General features: G+C 41.4%; 1 protein-coding gene and 1 pseudogene across 17 annotated transcripts in view; one reads left to right on the top strand and one right to left on the bottom strand.

Annotated features, from left to right (window-relative positions):
- The window catches only part of Adam22 (ADAM metallopeptidase domain 22), a 259,361-nt gene that overhangs the window by 108,622 nt on the left and 136,056 nt on the right, over positions 1-14,683 (bottom strand). The gene's annotated exons all lie outside the window — the stretch shown is intronic.
- LOC147004887 (ribosomal protein S6 kinase alpha-6 pseudogene) lies at positions 7,049-9,534 on the top strand (annotated as a pseudogene).

Below are 14,683 nucleotides of genomic sequence, written 5' to 3' on the forward strand. Positions count from 1 at the left end.
ACACAGGGCCCCTAATGAAGGAGCTAGAGAAAGTACCCAAGGAGCTAAAGGGGTCTGCAACCCTTTGGAGGAACAACAATATGAACTAACCAGTACCACCAGAGCTGTGTCTCTAGTGGCATATGTAGCAGAGGATGGCCTAGTCAGCCATCAATGGGAGGAGAGGTCCTTGGTCTTGCAAAGATTATATGCCCCAGTACAGGGGAATGCCAGGGTCAGGAAGCAGGAGTGGGTGGGTTGGGGAGCAGGTCGTGGGGAGGGTATAGGGGGCTTTGGGGATAGCATTTGAAATGTAAATGAAGAAAATATCTAATTAAAAAAAGAAAAAAAAAGAAGTCAGTCTATAACCAAAAATAATTATCTATCACCTTCTGACATTGGAAAAATTAATAATTTATTTCATTGATACAGTTGTTATCTTTCTATGATTATGGTAACTTGGTCTACCCTCATCACAGTTAGGCAATGGCTGATGAGACTCACAGCAGCATCTTTTAATTGACATATATTACCTCCAGACAGTACACAAGAGATTATCTCTAGAGCACACCATAAAGAAATCTACTTGGTTACAATTATTGCTATTAAGGTATGCGTTTTGTCTTCTGAGTCTCATGGCTTGTACTCTCCATCAGATTCCTTTGTGGAATTCGATAGACAGCCAAAGGTGGTGTTACCATAAATGTCGGAGATGCAACTTTTTCAAATGCACGTGAGTAAAAGGAGCCATCGAGGACAGAGGTGATGTATACATGGAGCTGAAATTAGAGCTGCTGTGAGTCACCCTGTGTGCAGGGAGTTAAACTTATCAGCAAAGGCCAGGAAATCGAGGGGGGGGGGGAGTTCCAGTAGAGCGATTGGAACTACAGGAGATAGTCAGAAGTGGGAGATTTATTCTGGACAAACTCCAAGGAAGATTGACACAGGAAATCAAGGAGAGGTCATTTGCCTCTTGGCAGATATAGTATAGTTTTAGTGGGTTAAACATGTTACAAGCTAGACAGGAAACAAGCCTAAGTTGTGGCCTAGGCCTTTTACATTAATAATAAGCCTCCAAGTAATTATTCAGGAACTGGTGTGTAGGTGGGAAAGCCCATGGTTATTTTGTACTTTTAAAACTGTCCCCTTACCTCAACAAATTACTAGCATCCATGCTCAGGGGTTTGGTGGCAATGTAGCTACTATCTTAGAGAAAAATCCAATTCTGTCTTCCCTCCTAAGTGGAATCCTGACATGGTGACAGCAGAAGACAGTGTCCTGAGGCTGGGCAAGGGTGCTAGAAAAGGGTGTGTGAATGGAGCAATGGATTACTCTGGAAGAATCAGCCTGAAGGCCTGTGCCAGCACAGTGCCAGCACAGACCAGCATGGGTCCTGGAGATTTCTCCTAACAGGGCCCTTCCTTTTGTGTGTTTCCAGTGCTCTTGCAGGCACTGTGGTCCCTGGAGGATGATGATACCAGAGAGTGGAGAGCAGTGTGCTGAAGATACAGACCAGAGCAGAAGAGCACAGAGCCAGGTAGGAATTCCAGGTGACTTTGCCATTGGGAGGCTCTGTTGAAATCACAGGTTGAAAGTAGAGGAAAAGCTGCTGATGCTTTATTCTGCCCCTGGAATATAAAAACTCACTGAATGCGCACTGGGGGTCGGCACCTCTCCTTTAGGTCTGGGATAAACCCTGTGCACTGGAACAATAAATTCCTCTTGCTTTTTGCATCCATCCAGGCTCCATGTGGTTCACTCAGGGGTCTCTGGTAGGCTAAGGCTCCCCGGAGTCTTACAACAGGAGCTGAACAAAGGTGAGGCTCTTGGTCTGGATGAGGCATGAATGCTCAAGTGTGCACAGTGCTGGCTGACACAGGAGGCTCGCTCAGATCCCAGGAAGCATGGTGGTTACAGTGGAGTGGCAGAGCTGTGACTCCACCAGGATAGCTAGAGAAAGTTGCAAGAATAAGGAAGGACAATAGAAGGCATGCTTGCAGGCCAACTTGGTAAAATTATTTTGAGTCTGTGGCCATTAGAATGCAGATGTCAAAGGGGTTCTGGCCATGCCTTGTGTGCTGATGTCATGTGGACAGGTAGATGTGGCGCTCTTTCTTCCACAGCTGTCAATCATTGAGACTCCACAGGACTTAACCTCCTCAGGAGGCACCAGAGGGACCCACCTACCGCACTAACTCAACTTGGTTTTTTGTTTTTGTTTGTTTTTTGTTTTTTTTTTGTTTTTTTTTTTTTACCCCTTTTGTCTACCTATAATTTGCTGTCTCAGAAGCTCAAAGTGCCTTCTCATTGTCTTGTCATTTTTACACTAATTTATATTCTTGATTGCAATGTTAAATAAGAGCAAATTCTAACCTCCCCTTCAGGTTATTCTCTGAACCTCTCATGTGTATGTGCTGCTCATCCATTAATGAACTAGTCGAAAGAAAGAAAGAAAGAAAGAAAGAAAGAAAGAAAGAAAGAAAGAAAGAAAGAAAGAAAGGAAGAAAGAAAGAAAGAAAGAGAGAGAAGGAGGGAGAGAAGGAGGGAGAGGGAGAGAGCAAGGGAGGGAGGGAGAGAGAGAGAGAAAGAGAGAGAGAGAGAAAGGAAGGAAGGAAGGAAGGGAGAGAGAGGGGGAGGGAAGGGGGCAGAGGAAGGAGGGAGGGAAGGAGGGAGGGAGGGAGAGAGAGAGAGAGAGGGAGGGAGGGAGGAAGGAACGAAGGAACGAAGGAAGGAAGGAAGAAAGGAAGGGAGAGAGAGGGGGAGGGAAGGGGGAGAAGGAAGGAGGGAGGGAGGGAGGGAGGGAGGGAGGGGAGAGAGAGGGAGGGAGGAAGGAAAGAAGGAAGGAAGGAAGGAAGAAGGAAAGAAAGAAAGAAAGAAAGAAAGAGAAAGAAAGAGAGAGAGAGAAAGAAAGAAAGAAAGAAAGAAAGAAAGAAAGAAAGAAAGAAAGAAAGAAAGAAAGAAAGAAAGAAAGAAAGAAAGAAAGAAGGCGTTTTTCCTTGAGGACTGAATGCCAATTCTGGCAAGGCGTTCTGCCTTTGCCCATGCCATGTAGGGACACCCATGCTGGGCACCAGTCCCACAATAGCCCTGGCCCAGTGTATTCCTCTCCACGACTCAGAGCCCCTGGATCAAAGATCCATGGAGTGCTGGTGATTACCAAGGAATGTGAGAAGCAACAGCAGACTTTAGAGAACCTTCATGCACCGTGAGAATGTCAATTCAGCTGGCTGGCTCCAGGTTTACCTGTCAGCCGGAAGTCAATGGTCCTGAAGGCAGAGCAAGGACCAGAGGATCTGACCTGTTGCACGTGACCAATAGATATGTTTGATCAAGTTAGAGGTAGCAACAGAACTGATAAGCCATGAGTGTCCATTGGAGTCCATAAGCAAATACAAAGTGGACAGAGACAGCTTAGCCCTACAGCTCTGCTGCGGGTCTCCAAAGCATCATTACTACTCCATTCACACTGAAAGAGATCCTGAAGCCCTCACAAATCTTCCAGAGGAACCCTGCCTCGGGAAAAAAAAAAGACAAAAAAGTTGAATACATGTGAATTGGCAACTCCTGCGCACCGCTGGCAGAGCAAACATCTATACAACCATAATTACACACAGTGTAAAGATTGCTCAAAATGTGAAACCATGTCTTCCTTGAGATCCAGGCATCCCAACATTGGGTATGGAACCAAGGAAGCTGGAAAGAAGCCAGATGCCCCTCAATGGAGAAACGGATACAGAAAATGTGCTACATTTACACTATGGAGGAATACTCAGCTATTAAAAAGAATGAATTCATGAAATTCCTAGGCAAATGGCTGGACCTGCAGGGCCTCATCCTGAGTGAGGTAACCCAATCACAAAAGATCTCACAAGATATGACTCACTGATAGGTGGATATTAGCCCAGAAACTTAGAATACCCAAATATCAGATACAATCTGCAAAACACATGAAACTCAAGAAGAACGAAGACCAAAGTGTGGACACTTTGCCCCTTCTTAGAATTGGGAACAAAACACCCATGGAAGGAGTTACAGAGACAAAGTTTGGAGCTGAGAAGAAAGGATGGACCATCCAGAGACTGCCAAACCCGGGAATCCATCCCATAATCAGCCTCCAAATGCTGATACCATTTCATATACTAGCAAGATTTTGCTGAAAGGACCCAGATATAGCTGTCTCCTGTGAGGCTATGCTGGGGCCTAGCAAACACAGAAGTGGATTCTCATAGTCAGCTATTGGATGGATCACAGGGCCCCCAATGGAGGAGCTAGAGAAAGCACCCAAGGAGCTAAAGGGGTCTGCAACCCTATAGGTGGAACAACAACATGAACTAACCAGTACCCCGCCCCGCCCCCAGATCTCCTGTTTCTAGCTGCATATGTATCAGAAGATGGCCTAGTCGGCCATCAGTGCTCTAAGAGGCCCATTGGTCTTGCTAACTTTATGTGCCTTAGTACAGGGGAACGCCAGGGCCAAGAAGTGAGAGTGGGTGGGTAGGGAAGTGGGGGTGGAGGGTATGGGGGGACTTTTGGGATAGCATTGGAAATGTAAATGAAGAAAATACATAATTAAAAAAAAGTTGTCCTCTGATTTCCACACAAATGCTATGGTGTGTATCTGTGTGTATATGAAATTAGAATCACATGTGTCAATCACACTCACCGACTTCACACCAACTTTCTCAAGTCTAACCAAGTGTGAAGTTTCTCTAGACCTTCATGTGACTTTAAGGAACCAGCTGCTATGGAAGTATTATATATCATATCCAATAATCTAAGTCAGATGTTGCAGGAAGGAGAAATTCCAGTGTCTCCTCACAGAGATGGGCACTTTGTCTGCCAGGCATAGTGCTATTTCTCACTGTTATTTGTTCAAGAAATAACCATTGTGCTTCAAACTTACTTCATACTGTTGAATACACTAACAGTCATAATCATGCAGATGTTTAGTTTTAAATAATTAATACTATTTAAAAGAAAATCTGCATCTTTGTATCTATTAATTGGTTTAATTGGATAAAAAAATACTGAAATTTTATTGTAGGAAACTCAAAACTACCATTTATTTCTGAAATTTAAAGTTGTGCTGAAACTTTTATTAGTCCACACGATCTCAAAAGAAAAAGACAACTCATTATAAACAAGTTGAGATGATAACCTAAAAGGAATTTACGTGGCCTGGATTAGAAAAGGACAAAATCACAAAGCAGGAAACCCACTGAACAGAGCATCAGCATCACAGCCATTTGCCCCCTGCGTCTTCAAATGGAAATGCAGTAATTTTTCAACTTCAGACAGGCCACTGCTTTTGAAATGTCTCATTCTCCCAAAGCTTTTTCAGACAGCTTCTCACTATTCCCTGCTAACTTCTAGATATTTTAATTTTTAAATATTTATCTCTCTTCCTGCATGCCTGTTTCTGTCTTATTTAATCAGGCAGACCATATCTTTTTCAAAGTATATGCTTGATACATATTCATAATCCCAAGCATTCTTTTAAAGAGAGACATGCTCTGAATCTCAGGTTGCTCATCAATAAAACAGGCATCATAGCTACTTAAGAAACCCCACCAGGGAATTCTAAAACACAACAAGATGAAGTTTACAAAAATGTGTGTGTGTGTGTGTGTGTGTGTGTGTGTGTGTGTGTGTGTGTGTGTCTGTACATGGGGAGTGGGAAGGAAGGAGGAAAAGGGAAAGGAAAGGTAAAAGAGAGGGAGAGAGGAGTGAAGGAGAGGGGGAGAGAGAGAGGGAGAGAAGAAAAGGGGAGAGGGACAGAGATCATGCAGAAGTGCTGAGGAATCGTCTGGTCACATTTCCCAGTGAGGGATGCTGAAATGTCTCTTGAGGTATGAATCTCATTCTTTGTTATGACTAATTCAAAAGCCAGATGTGCTTTTGGAATCTCAGCACTTAGCAGTACAAAAGCATGAGGATTAAAAGTTTCAGGCCAGCCTGAACTATATAGAAAGAACCAGTATCAAATGAGAGAGAGATAGAGAAAGGGGGGGAATGGAGAGAAGGAAAGAGAGAGAGAGAAAGAGAGAAAGAGAAAGTGAGAGAGAGAGGGAGGGGGAGAGAGAGAGAGAGAGAGAGAGAGAGAGAGAGAGAGAGAGAGAGAGAGAGAGAGAGAGAGAGAGAGAATATATTATTGTTTAGAATGGGGATTTTTAAATATATTTTTATTGCCTTTTGGTCCTCGGGACTGCCGTCAAGGTTTTGTATATGCTATATCTCTGGTCTGCAGTAATCTAATAGTTACATATTGATTACACAACATTTACATCATGATTACATGCAGCTATCATCAGTCAATAAGGAACTCAAAGGCAAAAAATAACTAGAGATCAAGAAAACAAATAAGATTAAAGGTGTGTACCACCATGCCTGAATCCGAGACTTGTTTTGTCCCTGCCTGACCTTGAACTCAGAGATCTCCTTGTCTTAGTTCTCCTGGGATTACAGGCATGTACTACCTTGCCTGGGCCTAAGCTTTTCATAGCCACTATGCCTCAAGATCTCCATGCCGAAGTTCAGGTCAGAAACTCGTGTCTCCCAGCCTCAGATCTGGATCACAGACAAACCCACTTTGAATCATGCTGAATTTTAGAAGGACACGCCACACGCCATCTGGCCACAGGTCCAACTCTAACTTGAACCTGTTCTGTTGTCTTCCATTTTTTTTTTTTTAATATTTTTATTACATATTTTCCTCAATTACATTTCCAATACTATCCCAAAAGTCCCCCATAGCGCCCCCCACTTCCCTACCCACCCATTCCCATTCTTTTGGCCCTGGCATTCCCCTATATTGGGGCATATAAAGTTTGCAAGTCCAATGGGCCTCTCTTTCCATTGATGGCCGACTAGGCCATCTTTCGATACATATGCAGCTAGAGACAAGAGCTCCAGGGTTCTGGTTAGTACATCATGTTGTTCCAACAATAGGGTTGCAGATCCCTTTAGCTCCTTGGGTACTTTCTCTAGCTTCTCCATTGGGAGCCCTGTGATACATCCAATAGCTGACTGTGAACATTGGATGTTGTCGGCGATCCAAGAGTCGGCAGCGGGCGGGGACCCCCGTGGTCCCTCTTTTGAGGTACCCGCGGTTGGTGAGGTCGGCAGTCACCCAGCGCGAGACCTGGTCCTTCGAAGACGACCAGGAGCCCGCTCAGCAGACGGGATGCATGCTGGTGCTGGGGCCAAGCAGCTTCTTCTCAAGAGCCCCTGAAGTGGCGATGCTACCGTTCGCCCCTGCGGAGGATCCCTGGGACCAAGAAGACATGGAGGTGTTCGGCAGCACGAGCAGTAGGGAGCCACAGGTTGTGTTTACCATGAAGACTGCAGCAACAGTTAGGCGGGAGCATGAACGCAAAGAGGTAAATGATCTGAAAATGGTTGATGAGCCAATGGAAGAGGGAGAGCCAGTTTCTTGCCGGCGGGAAGAATTGGTTAAGGAGATACCTATTACTCAGCATGTTAAAGAAGGATACGAGAAAGCAGATCCCGCACAGTTTGACTTGCTCAAGGTTCTTGGTCAGGGATCTTTTGGAAAGGTTTTTCTTGTTAGAAAGAAGACTGGTCCTGATGCTGGGCAGCTCTATGCAATGAAGGTGTTAAGAAAAGCTTCTTTGAAAGTTTGAGACCGTGTTCGCACGAAGATGGAGAGGGATATCCTGGTGGAAGTAAATCATCCATTTATCGTCAAACTGCACTATGCTTTTCAGACTGAAGGGAAGCTGTACTTAATATTGGATTTCCTCAGGGGAGGAGATGTCTTCACAAGATTATCCAAAGAGGTTCTTTTTACAGAGGAAGATGTGAAATTCTACCTTGCAGAATTGGCCCTGGCTTTGGATCATCTACATCGATTAGGAATTGTTTATAGAGACCTGAAACCAGAAAACATCTTGCTTGACGAAATAGGACATATCAAGTTAACAGATTTTGGGCTTAGCAAAGAGTCAGTGGATCAAGAAAAGAAGGCCTACTCATTTTGTGGTACAGTAGAATATATGGCCCCTGAAGTAGTAAATAGACGAGGCCATTCTCAGAGTGCTGATTGGTGGTCATATGGTGTACTTATGTTTGAAATGCTTACTGGCACTTTGCCATTTCAAGGGAAAGACAGAAATGAGACCATGAATATGATACTGAAAGCAAAACTTGGAATGCCCCAATTCTTTAGTGCTGAAGCACAAAGTCTATTAAGGATGCTATTCAAAAGGAATCCAGCAAATAGATTGGGGTCAGAAGGAGTTGAAGAAGTCAAAAGACATGCTTTTTTTGCTCCATTGACTGGAATAAACTATATAAAAGAGAAGTCCAGCCTCCTTTCAGACCTGCTTCTGGAAAGCCGGATGATACTTTCTGTTTTGATCCTGAATTTACTGCCAAAACACCTAAAGATTCTCCTGGTTTGCCAGCCAGCGCAAACGCTCATCAACTCTTCAAAGGATTCAGTTTTGTTGCGACTTCTATTGCAGAAGAATATAAAATCACTCCTGTTACAAGTTCAAATGTATTACCAATCGTTCAGATAAATGAAAATGCTGCTCAATTTAGTGAAGCTTATGAATTGAAAGAGGATATTGGTATTGGTTCTTATTCTGTTTGCAAGCGATGCATACATTTAGCTTCCAACGTGGAATTTGCAGTCAAGATCATTGATAAAAATAAGAGAGACCCCTCAGAAGAAATTGAAATTTTGATGCGCTATGGACAACATCCCAACATTATCTCTTTAAAGGAGGTCTTTGATGATGGGAAATATGTTTACCTTGTTACGGACTTGATAAAAGGAGGAGAACTTCTGGATCGTATTCTCAAAAAGAAATGTTTCTCAGAGCAGGAAGCTAGTAATGTGCTGTATGTAATAACCAAGACAGTTGAATACCTTCATTCTCAAGGAGTCGTTCATCGTGATCTTAAGCCCAGTAATATTTTGTATATGGATGAATCAGCCCATCCAGATTCAATCAAGATCTGTGATTTTGGGTTTGCAAAACAGCTTCGTGGAGAAAATGGACTTCTGTTAACTCCGTGCTACACCGCAAACTTTGTAGCACCTGAGGGATATGATGCTGCCTGTGATATTTGGAGCTTAGGAGTCCTTTTGTACACAATGTTGGCTGGCTACACTCCATTTTCCAACGGCCCCAATGATACTCCTGAGGAAATACTGCTGCGCATAGGCAACGGGAGGTTCTCTTTGAGTGGTGGAATCTGGGACAATATTTCACGTGGAGCAAAGGATTTGCTTTCTCATATGCTTCACATGGACCCACATCAGCGTTATACTGCTGAGCAAGTATTAAAGCACCCTTGGATAACCCAAAGAGAACAACTGCCGCGCCATCAGCCAAACTCAGATGAGCCACCACAGGAAGCAGTGGCAGCACCATATTCTGTCTTGGCTCGGAACCCAAACAGGCATCATCCAATCCTGGAGCCTGTTACTGCTTCACGTTTAGCTCAGAGGCGTAACATGAAAAAGCGAACATCAACTGGCTTATAAGAGTCTTGTGCTCCTCAGTCCTCAGCTAACTGGATGAAGAGAAATTTAAATGTGTGTTGTGGGTTGGCTACAAAGCCACAGACAATTCTATATACTTCAAGAAAATAATTGTCTAATCGCATATCAAAGGTATTTTGTTTCCTGCCACATTACTTGAATATTCTGTTTAAGCCTCTTTTGGAGAGGTTGGAATTTTAAACAAACATACATAGGTCCATAATATTCATACTATGTCATTACAGTAGTCTCCAAACGTTTAACTGTATAATTGATGTCCACAAGGTCTTAACTTTTCTGTACATTAACTTTCCAAATTCCTTTCAAACAAAGTTAACCTGTTTTTTATTGTTTTACACAAAAATGGTTTAGGAATTCATTCATACTAATCAAGATGCTTTTCATATGTTATAATGCTAAATAATATCAGTATTTTAACATCGTTTCCTAAAAAGGAACTTTTGTTCTTAAGAGAACAACAGAAGTATTCTAATAGCTTGTGCATAGCCAAAGCACTCCATTCATTTGAGTCTGTTCAGATACTAAGTGTAGTAAAGCACTGCATTCATTGGAGTCTGTTTAGATACTAAGTGTAGTAAAGCACTGCATTCATTGGAGTCTGTTCAGATACTAAGTGTAGTAAAGCACTCCATTCATTTGAGTCTGTTTAGATACTAAGTGTAGTAAAGCACTGCATTCATTGGAGTCTGTTTAGATACTAAGTGTAGTAAAGCACTGCATTCATTGGAGTCTGTTTAGATACTAAGTGTAGTAAAGCACTGCATTCATTTGAGTCTGTTTAGATACTAAGTGTAGTAAAGCACTCCATTCATTTGAGTCTGTTTAGATACTAAGTGTAGTAAAGCACTCCATTCATTTGAGTCTGTTTAGATACTAAGTGTAGTAAAGCACTCCATTCATTTGAGTCTGTTTAGATACTAAGTGTAGTAAAGCACTGCATTCATTTGAGTCTGTTTAGATACTAAGTGTAGTAAAGCACTCCATTCATTTGAGTCTGTTTAGATACTAAGTGTAGTAAAGCACTCCATTCATTTGAGTCTGTTTAGATACTAAGTGTAGTAAAGCACTCCATTCATTTGAGTCTGTTTAGATACTAAGTGTAGTAAAGCACTCCATTCATTTGAGTCTGTTTAGATACTAAGTGTAGTAAAGCACTGCATTCATTGGAGTCTGTTTAGACACTAAGTGTAGTAAAGCACTGCATTCATTGGAGTCTGTTTAGACACTAAGTGTAGTAAAGCACTGCATTCATTGGAGTCTGTTTAGACACTAAGTGTAGTAAAGCACTGCATTCACTTGAGTCTGTTTAGATACTAAGTGTAGTAAAGCACTGCATTCACTTGAGTCTGTTTAGATACTAAGTGTAGTAAAGCACTGCATTCATTTGAGTCTGTTTAGATACTAAGTGTAGTAAAGCACTGCATTCACTTGAGTCTGTTTAGATACTAAGTGTAGTAAAGCACTGCATTCACTTGAGTCTGTTTAGATACTAAGTGTAGTAAAGCACTGCATTCACTTGAGTCTGTTTAGATACTAAGTGTAGTAAAGCACTGCATTCACTGGAGTCTGTTTAGATACTAAGTGTAGTAAAGCACTGCATTCACTTGAGTCTGTTTAGATACTAACTGTAGTAAAGCACTGCATTCACTTGAGTCTGTTTAGATACTAAGTGTAGTAAAGCACTGCATTCATTTGAGTCTGTTTAGATACTAAGTGTAGTAAAGCACTGCATTCATTTGAGTCTGTTTAGATACTAAGTGTAGTAAAGCACTGCATTCATTTGAGTCTGTTTAGATACTAAGTGTAGTAAAGCACTGCATTCATTTGAGTCTGTTTAGATACTAAGTGTAGTAAAGCACTGCATTCATTTGAGTCTGTTTAGATACTAAGTGTAGTCAAAGTAGTTTGGTGCCTGAGCAAAATACATTCGTGCTAATATATGAATTCCTGATATGATTGGTGCCAAAGTTTTGATAGATTAATTAAATCACTAATAATTTGTGCAGACAGATTTGTATATTATCCATAAGTGACTTCAACTAGAGAAAGGTTCCATATGGCTTCTAATGTTTTACAGCTAATACAATTGTAGTGAAAGTGAAAATGTTTTTATACAAAGGTTTCATGTTGGTGTTGTAATCTCCTAAAAATGTCATAGCTAAGCCTTTGAATATGCACTTCATGGTGTTGATGCGATCTTGGTGTTACCTAAGCTGACTTTGAAGTTAACCAATTGAATTTAACCATCGTCTTTCCCCTTTATAAGTGAAGCTACTCTGTTGTATTCCTGATTTCCATGTGGTTTGAGCTACAGTGTAGCATATTGAACTACCTTGAATCCTATGGTGATGTAGTTGAAGTTTTATTATAGTGGACTTGTGCACTTAGCACATATGATACAATATAATGTATTTCAGTAAGCATCAGACAATTCTATATACTTCAAGAAAATAATTTCACATTTTAAAAAGGAAACAATATTAATGGTTGACACAGAAATTTGAGCACATTTAAAAATCATTTATAATAAACTGGCCAAATTGGTATTATTAAATTTATGATTCAGAACCAGTGTGTAATGTGTATTATTTTCTTCAAATGCTGAAAATTTTAAAAGTCATTTTATATTGTTAAGGAAAATATCATTAACTACTACTACTGACAGAATTCATGAATGTAAACTGGAGGATATCAGTTTTGTTTAGTGTGTGCTAGGTGTACTATTTGCTTAGTTCAGAGAGAACTGATTACTAAGTGTGTGATTTAGACTAGGAGACATGTAATGTTGGAATTTAATAAAACAAACTGTATGTATTCTCTTCAAACTGTAAGTGATCTTTATCCATGCACAAATATCTGTTTCCTACATGTGATATATAAATTCTGTATTCTTACTTGAAGTGTCTTTTTTAAAATGATTGGACAATATTAAACAACAGCTGATCTAAAAAAAAAAAAAATGAAAACAAATAACCCAATTAAAAAGGGGGCACAGGGAATCGCAAAAGAGGTAACTCAAATGGCTGAGAAATACTTAACTGTTCGACATCCTTAGTCATCAGGAAAAGCAAATCAAAACTTCTTTGAAATTTCATCTTATACCCATCAGAATGGATAAGATCAATAAAACAAATGACAGCTCATGCTGGAGATCCCTCATGAGTGAGGGATCACTCATGCATTGCTACTGGGAGCACAAACTTGTACAGTCACTATGGAAATCAGTGTGGCTGATTCCCAGAAAGATGGAAATCGATCCACCTCAAGATCCAGCTATACTACTCCTGGGCATATTCCCAAAAGGACACTTCATCCTACCATCGACACATTTGCTCAACCATGTTCACTGATGCTCTATAACATCCAGAAATTACAAACAACATAGAGGTCCCTCGACAGATGAACTGATGAAAAAAATGTGGTATATTACACATTGGAATAATAGCCACTTTTTAAAAAAAGACATCATGAAAACCTAATATAGGAGAAGACTTAAAAATATATAAATATATGAAAGGGATCTAAATGAAATTGTCAAATAACAGAAAAAGCCCTAACAGGGACTATCTTGTCACCAAATAAAACTTCTAGTACCAGAGCTGGGTTACATTTGGCCAAGAAACAATCTAGCTATTGCCAAGACTACAGGTTGCTCTCCAGAAACTCATGGCAAGGCCTCATTAATGAAGAAAACACCAAAACAATTCAACGGCCACTCCCATGTGCCAGCATCTTTGGGCCAGCTGTCATCTAATGAGATGCTGATGTTGCGAAGAGACCCTCTGCCTGGAGAACACTTGACCCTAGATATCGCTGTAGAATATCTCTGGACCATATCATAGAGCAGGATCCCGAGACCAGACCACTGCTGACCTACCATGATTGCCATGGGTACCAAATGCTTTTACATAAAATCTGCCTGGGTTTGGTTTCCTACTCTTCTTCCTTGATCCCATCCCTCACTTTCTATGAACTGTGCCTTGGAAGAGGCTACAGGGACAATTGCTGAGCCATGGAAGAGGCTACAGGGCCAATTGCTGAGCCACATTTTCTACCTCCTTTATTAAAACTCCCAAGTGAACTGGCCTTTCTTTTTTGTTTAGACTTAACTCTGTCAAAGCTAAGCTCTCACACAGGACATACAACCAATGCGACAACCAGACAAACTGTATATGTGTGTACAGTCAGCATGGTAACCTGCAGAAGGATTGGAGTTGATGCAATTAAAAGAAAATGGCTTTAAGTTATTTTATCTGTTGGGTGTTCTATTTTGTTTTTGATAGATGGCGCATTCTAGCCTGGAAGTCGATGATCATTCATTCATTCATTCATTTGGTTTCCTTCCTATTCCAAGCTTCCTCTGGCTGTTGGCCTAGGATTTTATTTTCATGTTCTTTTTCTTTTTCCTCTCTTGTCTTGGAGACCTTTTGAGGAGAACTGTAACACTGACTGGGGTGATGGGACTCTGGAAGGTTAGCTGCTATAGCTCCCTTCTGTCGGAACCCCATTGCCTACCTGCCATATTGGTCTGATTTCTGATTGGGAATGGGCATTGCTGACTGTATACAGAAGACAGAAAGAGAACTGAGGCGTGGTGTACCTTCCAGACTCTCAGGGGCTGTTCTTGAGCAGCATGTAGCCTGCTGGTTTCATCTGAGTGGAATACTGTACAGGGAATAAAAACTGTTGTCTTAACAAAACAAACAAACCAGAAGAGCTCTTCCTTCTCCTGCAGAGGACTTGAGTTTAGTTCCCAGCCCCACTCTTACTCTCCCGAGTCAGGTAGCTCACAACTACTTGTAACTCCAGTTGTCACCCTCAGAGCTCCCTGGGCCTGTGCACCCACCCAGGTAACACACATAAACATACACACATGCATAATGAACAAAACAAACTAATGAATCTTTAAGAAGGAAAATGCAATTCTCAGCTAGGGCCTGGGGAGATAGCTCAGCAGTAATGTTTGATGCACAGGCCTGAGGACAGAAGTTCACATCCCAGGACCCATGTCAATACAGTGATGTGAAATCACATGACTACAGAGCTCAAGTGAGAGATACTAGCTCAGTGTATAAGGTAAGAAGCAACTGAGATCAACCCTATTCCTCTGAGCACATCTGCATATAATACACATATACACACACACACTCATACACATATATGTATGTG

This window comes from Mus caroli, unplaced genomic scaffold (assembly GCF_978045245.1).
Source record: "Mus caroli unplaced genomic scaffold, Mus_caroli_1 scaffold_4, whole genome shotgun sequence".
In the NCBI taxonomy this organism is placed as follows: Eukaryota; Metazoa; Chordata; class Mammalia; order Rodentia; family Muridae; genus Mus; species Mus caroli.